This window comes from Larimichthys crocea, chromosome XVI, assembly GCF_000972845.2.
Source record: "Larimichthys crocea isolate SSNF chromosome XVI, L_crocea_2.0, whole genome shotgun sequence".
Classification (NCBI taxonomy): domain Eukaryota; kingdom Metazoa; phylum Chordata; class Actinopteri; family Sciaenidae; genus Larimichthys; species Larimichthys crocea.
The window spans coordinates 7,660,398-7,668,968 of record NC_040026.1 but is presented as its reverse complement, the minus strand read 5'-3'; the positions used below and the strand labels follow the sequence as shown (position 1 = coordinate 7,668,968).

Genomic DNA, 8,571 nt, shown 5'->3' with positions numbered 1-8,571 from the left:
CTTGAGTAGTGCTCAAATTTGTTTTGTACTATATGTCCATAGAGTCAATACGTGTCTGAATATTTTTGGTTAGATTAGATTTGGGGGATGAGAGCTGCCATATATAACTAAAGTTGCTGCTCCTTTTTCCAGCCATGACCCAGAATTTAGTCTGTAAGGTTTTTCTCAACAAGCTGTGTAGTGCCGCCGGTACACAAAGTTAACATAGTGGAAAGTTTTGGCTAGATTAGACAGGGTTCAAATTGGATTTTTTTTTGTCAGAGCAATTTATGACTGTTATGACTGGACAACAAAGTCCTGACCACCATCGGCAGACATTGCATTTGAATTTGTGTCACTTCAAATTCCATGAGTTTTTCCTGGTTACTCTGTGTCTAACAGCTTCTTGGAGTAAAAAAAACAAAAAAACAAACTTTATTTAATGATTTTTTTATTTTTATTTTTTATGTTGCAATAAGTACCTGTAAAAAACAAATCCATGTGTTGCCACTCTATTCAGACAACATGACTTCCTGAGAAGCTGTTATCTGCTGTTAATATTAACTGTGACATGCTTCTGGCATGTGCTGGTCCCATGTTGCACACTACCTGCTAAGCTGACACATGGGTGACAATATCAACAGCCATTAAAACTGAGCCTTTCGCTGCAGCCACTATCCAAATAAGGATCACATGGATAGGACTGCAGTGGGTGGGGACTACTTACTGATTGACCTTTTTCTTTGCGTTTTGCGTTTCTTTTTTTATTTGGCCCTTATACTCACCATCTCTGTCTCTGTCTTCATTCCTCCTCATTTTATGAAAGTGCTGAACAAAAATAACATAATGCTTTCTATTGATATTCACTGAGAGAAACCTTCAGGGATTTAAATTACTTTCTTCGTTTCATGTGGCGACCTTCGGAAATCCTGAAGACCCCCTCCCCACACAGAGTCTCTCTCTGTCTGTCTCTTTCTCTCATCATGAATAAAGCCAGCGGTAGAGGTGTTTTAGCAATTCAGCTCTTATTTGCCTGGCCATAGCGTCTTTCCCTGCGCTATCTCGTGGCCCAGGGGAGGGATCAAGCCTGGCTGAGAAAAAAATCTAATATTTCTTAAAATACAAATCAAATAGAAACAGCTGTGTGTGTGTGTGTGTGTGTGTGTGTGGTTGCACTAAAAATGACAATACAATGCTTACTTCTTGGCCAGGAGAGGTCCCTTTTCTAAACACACTCACACAGCACAGCTTCAGAGAATAGACAGAGCCCTCCACTTTGTGTTATAGATTTCATTTAAAATGGATAAAATGTTATGTAAGGTGTTTTACCCACTATGATGAAAATGTGAAACAATGCATTTTGGATTTTCTGCAAATATATGAAGCATCAAAAACTGAAATCTCTCATTTGCATAAGTATTCAGACCCTTAACTTTGTAGAAGCCCCTTTGGCAGTAATTACAACCTTGAGTCTTGGGTAAGCTTTACACACCTGGATTTGGAAAGTTAATCTCATACTTTCTGGCAGATCCTTTCAGTGTCTCTGAAGTGCCTTTAGGTCCACAGATGTTCTGCGGGGGTTAAGTCTGAGCTTAGGCTGGGCCACTCAAGGCCAGTCAAAGACTTGCCCTGAAACCATTGTCATGCTGAAAGGTGAACATTGTGAACATTGAACATCAGTCATTGTACATACATACAACATACAATTGTATGTTTGTGTTGATTTGTCCTGTACACGTGACATCCATTGCACGTCTGTCCGTCCTGGGAGAGGGATCCCTCCTCTGTGGCTCTTCCTGAGGTTTCTTCCACATTTTTTCCCTGTTAAAAGGGTTTTTGTGGGCAAGTTTTTCCTCACTTGAACCGAGGGTCTAAGGACAGAGGGTGTCACTCCCTGTACAGATTGTAAAGCCCTCTGAGGCAAATGTACTTTGTGACTTTGGGCTATACAAATAAAATTGATTTGATTTGATTTGAACCGTCGCTTCAGTCTGAGGTTGCGTCTGGACAGGTTTTCCTTACCTCTATGTATTTGGCTACATTCATCCATCACTGAATCCTGACAAATCTTCTTGTCCCTGCTGCTGGAAGCACCCACATAGCATGATGTTGCCTCAGTGTAGGGGTTGGTATTGGCCAGGTGATGACGTAGTGCTTGGAATTCTGCCAAAAGAGTTACATTTTTTGTCACATTAGACCAGATAATTTCTTTTCTCATAGTCTAAACTCTGTCATATGCCTTTTACTCAAGTGTTTCATCTAGCCACCCTCCGTGAAGACCTGATTGATGGAGTTCTGCTGAGATGGTCTACCTCTCGGCAGGTTCTCCCATCCCTGCATAGGACTGCTAAAGCTGCCTTACAGTGACCATTGGGTTCTTCATCACCTCCTTAATCAGAGCTCTGCTTGTCTGCTTGCAACACTCAAAGCACTGGAAATGTTTTTATACCCAATGCCCTGATTGATGCATCGGCACAGTCTTATCACTGACGTCCATGGACACACACACACACACACACACTCACACACACACACACACACACACACACACACACACACACACACACACACAGGGTACGTGCTGTGATCTTCATGCCCATTCACTGGTTCAGACTAGTCTTGTCCATCAGTGAGGCTAGATACTTACAGTACCTCTGGGCATTGTTCAATACAGTAATACAATAATACAATACCGAATAAAATTAGTTAATGAGCCCTGACCCTGACAGAACAAGTAAAAACAGCACAAAATGACATAGGCATCCTAATACTTGTTTAATGAGAAAAACCATTGAGTGACATGTGGGAAACATCGTGTCTTGTGATCAAACAAAGCTCCCATGGGTTTCAGTATTTTGTAATATTCTAAACGTGTTTGGAATGTTTGTTTTTAGGCCCATGATAACTAGTCCATGCAGAGGGCAGGTGAACTTCCTACACAGGTTTCCAGTCCATCATAGGAAAGCAGCATGTGCATGTGGTACAGACCATTCGAAATGTCAATTAGCATTGTATATGTACTGCTCACAGCAGAGAATAGCACAGGGAAACTCATTGTAAAACATGATGGAGTCTTTGGTTTGGTGATTTAGTGACTATGTGGGCCTTAGTTGCTGACCACACAGTACGTTAACGCAGTTAATTAAAGGAATATTTTTATGCCACATGTCTCTCATGGAACATCCGTGCTGCAGCAAAGCAGGGTTACACTCTATATACACTATACATCTGATACAGCAGCCTCTTCACCTGCTCACAGGTGTGCAGTGTCAGGGTGGTTTGCAATTGATCAACCAGCAAACTCACAAATCAAAAGTTGAACTCCAAACCTCTGTACTGACTGCCTCTGTGAGTCCACTGCTCACACTGACTATTTACACTAAAGCCCCACACATTTTTGAGGTGCATACTGATGTTTATAATCTTTTTAAGATTTATTGGACATATTTATTTAAAAAAAAAAGAAATCTAAATGTTTGAGAAGGTTTCCCTAAATGTAATTATTACTAAATTGCAAATTAAGGTGGACATTCTACAAAGTAAAAATCAGTCATCTCTGACGAGTTGTAGAAATCTACAAAAAGACGACACCTTTCTAAAGCAGGTTTTCACGCTGTGGTTCATTCACAAAGATGTGATGAAATGAAGCATCATAAAAGATCACAGTGTCAGCTCAACTTTTTTTCTGATTCCTGAGTGTAGCATGTCTATCTGGTTTGGAGATAAGAGAACACAACTTAACAATATATGAGTGAGTCAATCCTGCTGCTTCAGGAGTTTAATACACTCTTCATCATCCTCAACTTCTGCTGACCAAATTTGATCATGCTCCACAAACTACTACTGTGGTAAGTTATAGAGAAGAGTTTAGAAAAGTTGGATGTAGTGTGGAGTTAAGGCAGGGCTCCACTGAAGATGGGTGGTTATTATTTATCTGTAAAGGTGATGAGGGTGAATGCAGATGTTTGGGGACGGTAAAGCTACAGCTTTAGCCTGAGGCCAGAGCCAATGAGAGGATGTGGAGGATCACCTCTCTCTCCTCCCCCTCCCTGTCCTCCAGCTGCACATACTGCTTGCTCATCACAAATTCAGTTGACTGTTAATTGTTGAAGTTTGTTTTCCTCTGAGGATGGGAGGCTCGGCTCTGATCCGCACTGCTTAGCATGGCAGCTTTCTCACGTCCTTCACTGTCTGCAAATAATATGTGTAATAATATACCTGAAGCTGGACTCGCGTAGTTCAGTTTGCCCATAGACAGTACGCAGTGGAAGTACCTCTGCTATTTCTGTTCTGATTCTACCATCTAGTGGTCAGACTGCCTCACTACACATACAGCTGAACTCTTTCCTGTTATGCCATCTTAAAAAAGCACAACAGATACATTACATTTAGTTAATATACATTCTGTTCAATATCTTTTATTTTATTTTATTGTGAGTTATATGATCACTTGCATCAGCCAGTGTTATATTTAATGAATCTAAATGTTCTTCTCTGACTGGTGTTTTTGTTACACAAGGATGTAATCTGTTCTTCTGTCACCATCTCTGTTTCTGCAGCCCTGCACTTTTGATTTAGAGGTCATGAGCCAGCAGAGAAAATCAAAGTGGTCTGAACTTCCCACAAGCAGCACAAGGCTGAATCTTTGAGTCCTCTTATGAAACACACCTTTATTCAGCCCACAATGCAGCGGCAGTGTGTCTGAGCTCCCAATAGATGGCAGTGTAAACCTGCAGCACAGTCACCACACACACACACACACACACACACACACACACACACACACACACACACACACACGACCACTTTTTTATTGTATAGACACACTCTTCATGGATGTATGTTTGTTCATACAGGCCGAACAGGCTGGTTGTATAAATGAGATACAGACTCAATGTGACTGGTTCACTCACAGGTGAAAATGAGTAATAATCCTTCCTTTCCATCATAATGTTTTATAACTCGTTTATTTTACTGTTAGCCAATATTTAATTTAATTTAATTTAATGTAATATTTTTAAAGAACCCAGCACATGTGAGCCCTGCACAGTGGCTTCATTTGTTCTCTAAATTCAGTTTAGAACAGTTTCAAATATAATCCACTACTACAAAGCACGAAGAACAAATAGTATGACTTAGATATTGTAAACATGACGAAATATCCATGATTCTCTCCATGAATTTATGAAACTATATCACAGAAAACAGGAAAACGGGGTAAAGTAAACAAACAAGCAAAAAAAACAACAACAATGAGAAATAAAATTGAATGTATTTCAGGCAGCTAACTTAGGTTTGTGTGTGTGTTTGTGTGTGTGTGTGTGTGTGTGTGTGTGTGTGTGTGTGTGTGTGTGTGTGTGTGTGTCCATGGACGTCAGTGTGCACTCTACAATCAGCCCATGCACAGAAGCACAGCTGTACAGGAGAAATAAGACTCAGTAAGAGTGAAATCCTGGTGAGTTTTAAAACACTGCATTTATTTCCATTATTAATTATAGTCATTACTGCTGTCTCCTCCTGCTGAGGGGAAGGGGGAAGGGGATAAGTAAGAAAGAGGAGAAAAAGAGGGATGATAAAAAAACAGGTGTGAGTTAAGGAGCACAGAGAGAGGTGAAGGATGACAGAGAGATGGAGACAGAAGATGGGAGGATGATGGAACTAGTTGGTTTTAGATAGGCATCATTTTGCTGCTCTCCACATCCACACTTGCTGTTTTAGACACCTGCTGACTGACCGGTCTAAAAAAACTCACACATAGCAAAGTAGTTACAGTGAACGGCAACAGACAGAAGAGTGCGCTCAACACAACAGAGCAGGAAAAAAAGAAGCAGAACATCTATTGATTTTTCTAGACAAAAACTGGATGCACAGGCCTAAAAGATACAGTTCAGGAATATTGAAGGCACATAACAGTAGAACGTCCGTATTCCTACAAAAGCCTGACATGTTATGCTGGTCAGAATTACAGCGGCATAGCCAGAAAAAAACAAAAAACAAAGCATGCACCATCTTGTCTGATCTTGCGGCATTTTGTAAGGCAATTGAGTTTTTGTGTAAGTTCTGTGTTTCGTGCCATAAAAGAGTGTCAAGATGAAGCCGTGAAAATGACCTGAACTGTTCCTCTAATGTGCCGGTGTAGCGGAGATGGAGACATTGATCTAACAGAGCTGTGAGGGGGAAGGGAGTCTTGGTGGCAAAGAGCATTGTATGCAATGTGATGTATTTAGATAAAACGGGATGCAGGGGCAGAGTAGAATATATATGCAACAAACTGACAAGGTCATCGTGTCCTTTATGGAGTGGGCACTATACTCATTTTATTAATTCTCTCAGGATAAACCCACTGCATCATCCTCTGAATGGTGTAAAATGCAGAATAAAATGCTTTCATCTCCATGTAGAAGCTGAAGCAACGATCTTTTCTCAGTGGTCTGCTTAAAAAAAGCACAGAAAATTGATGATATCACAGCTGTTCTCAGATCTGTGTATAGACTTTGCAGTTTACAATGTAGTTTACAGATTACAGTGTCCACACCCTGTCCACAAGCCCTACATGGCTTCACTCATACCTAAGTTAAAATGTCTTAATTCCATCAAAGCCCATTTTATGTCCTGCTTATGGCAGGACATAGAAGGACATGTTCAGTTAAATTACCACCACTCAAAGTTAGTACAGCATAGATTATTATTTCTGATTAGAAAAAAGGGAAAAAAATGAGCACGCAGTTCATTTGGAAAATTCCTGAACATTTAAATGATGAAGGGAGGATTCATTTCAGGGCAGCTGGATTAGATAGCATTAGTTTTAGTGATGGAACTGACTTCTAATTATAGATTGAACATTTCTATTTTTGGATATTTCAGTGATAATGATGATATTAACAGCAGCAAAGAAAAAAAATGAAAATGAATAAGAAATATAACAATAATAATAATAGAATAAATAAGAGAAAAAAACAAAGAAAGAAAAAGTGAAAAAGACGTGTGTTGCAAGGTTCTGTGGAATTGACATCAGGCATTTGTAGAAGTGGGTTTTTATATATGTGGACCAAGTTTTGTTGAAACGGGGTATTCTGTGAAACCCATTTTATGTAATCTTTCACCTGTGCAGTGTGTTCTGTGCTTAACCTTGAATTGAATGAGTTGTAAATTTGGGTTTTTGCAGTGAGTAAAGTTATGTTTGCATATTTGAGACCAGAATTCTGCATTTGGAGTGATGGAAAGATCCTGTTCCCACTTTGAGGTCGGGAGAAAAATTAAAGTGTCAGTAGTGTTCAGAAATGTACCGTAATTTGACGCAACTTTTTTCACACGCTTTGAACCCTGCAGCCTATACAACGGTGCGGCTAATTTATAGATTATTACTGGCCTAGGGCCACCGGGGGGCATTCTCTAGCAGTAAATGCTAAAGTAAGATAGACATGTGGGCAAAGATTATGCGCCGAAGAAGACACTAGTTTTGATTTTGATCATCATGCACATAGCCTCATCGTGAAAAACACATGAAGAAATGCGAAAAAATGAAGGAAACAGAGCTACTGCACGTAATCTTGGCATCCTGTGTTGATGGTGTGTTGGTGCGGTACTGCCAATTTTCAGGCACAGTTTGAAAAAAAGCGTGTCTTAAATTAAAACTTAAAAAAAATCTTCATTTTACAACATGAAAACCTGCGGCTTGTATTCAAGTGCAGCCTATATATGTACAAAATGTATTTTTCAAATAAATTTTTCAAAATTAGCTGGTGCGGCTTATATTCAGGTGCGCTGAAGAGTCGGAAATTTACGGTATATATCCTTGAGAGTAAGTTAACAGAGCTGGAAATCTTGTTTGATCTTGCGTGTTAAATGTATTGTTGCTTTCGGGGAGGATGGTGGACTTAAGCTGTAAGTATAGGAGATATTGACTGTTACAAATGTCGAACTTCTAGATTGAACATTTCTTACACCTCTGTATAAATCCAATATAAAGAAAGACACATAGAGTGTGCATAACATATCTCCTGTACAATGAAATGTTAGCACTTACACTAAGATATCTTTGATTGGACAGTATTTCTTTCCTCTTCGGTTTGTGTGCAAAATGCTCACTGCATTTCTCTCCATCTCTACGTCTCCTCCACATAAGTACAGCTCGTGTAGCAGTGCTGAGAATAGAGAGAAAAGCTGACGACAGTAAGTGACCTGATCCTGAGTCAGGCCTGCAAAAGTAACAAAGGCTACAAAACATGGTAAAGTTTTAATTCCTTTAGTGTGTGTGTGTGTGTGTGTGTGTGTGTGTGTGTGTGTGTGTGTGTGTGTGTGTGTGTGTGTGTGTGTGTGTGTGTGTGTGTGTGAGAGCGAGAGAGGGTTTTCTTGCCTCAGCTCAGCAGTCTAGCTGTCAGTTTAGGCCCCGGCCTCTAGATGAATTTGAAGAAACACCCAGTATGTGGCCTCAGCAGCACTCTCCTCTGCTTCCACAGCCTCTCTACTGTTTGACACTTAATTAAAGCTTTCATTAGCTCCCTGGGAAGTGCAGAATGGTCCTTTCTCGCTTATTAGCCATTGTCTTCCCTTACACCTCTCATTATGTGATGCTGTGTAATTGTTGCCATG

At 40.1% G+C, this 8,571-nt stretch overlaps 1 protein-coding gene across 3 annotated transcripts in view; it reads left to right on the top strand.

The window, feature by feature from the left end:
* Positions 1 to 4,443: 4,443 nt before the first annotated feature.
* The window catches only part of rbfox3a (RNA binding fox-1 homolog 3a), a 417,700-nt gene continuing 413,572 nt past the window's right edge, over positions 4,444 to 8,571 (top strand). Inside the window, exon 1 of one of the 3 annotated variants that reach the window (XM_027289251.1) lies at positions 4,444 to 5,434. The gene's annotated coding sequence lies outside the window, so the exon portion shown is untranslated. The remainder of the gene's footprint in view (positions 5,435 to 8,571) is intronic. The other 2 variants (XR_003463939.1, XR_003463940.1) reach the window with 2 other exon arrangements.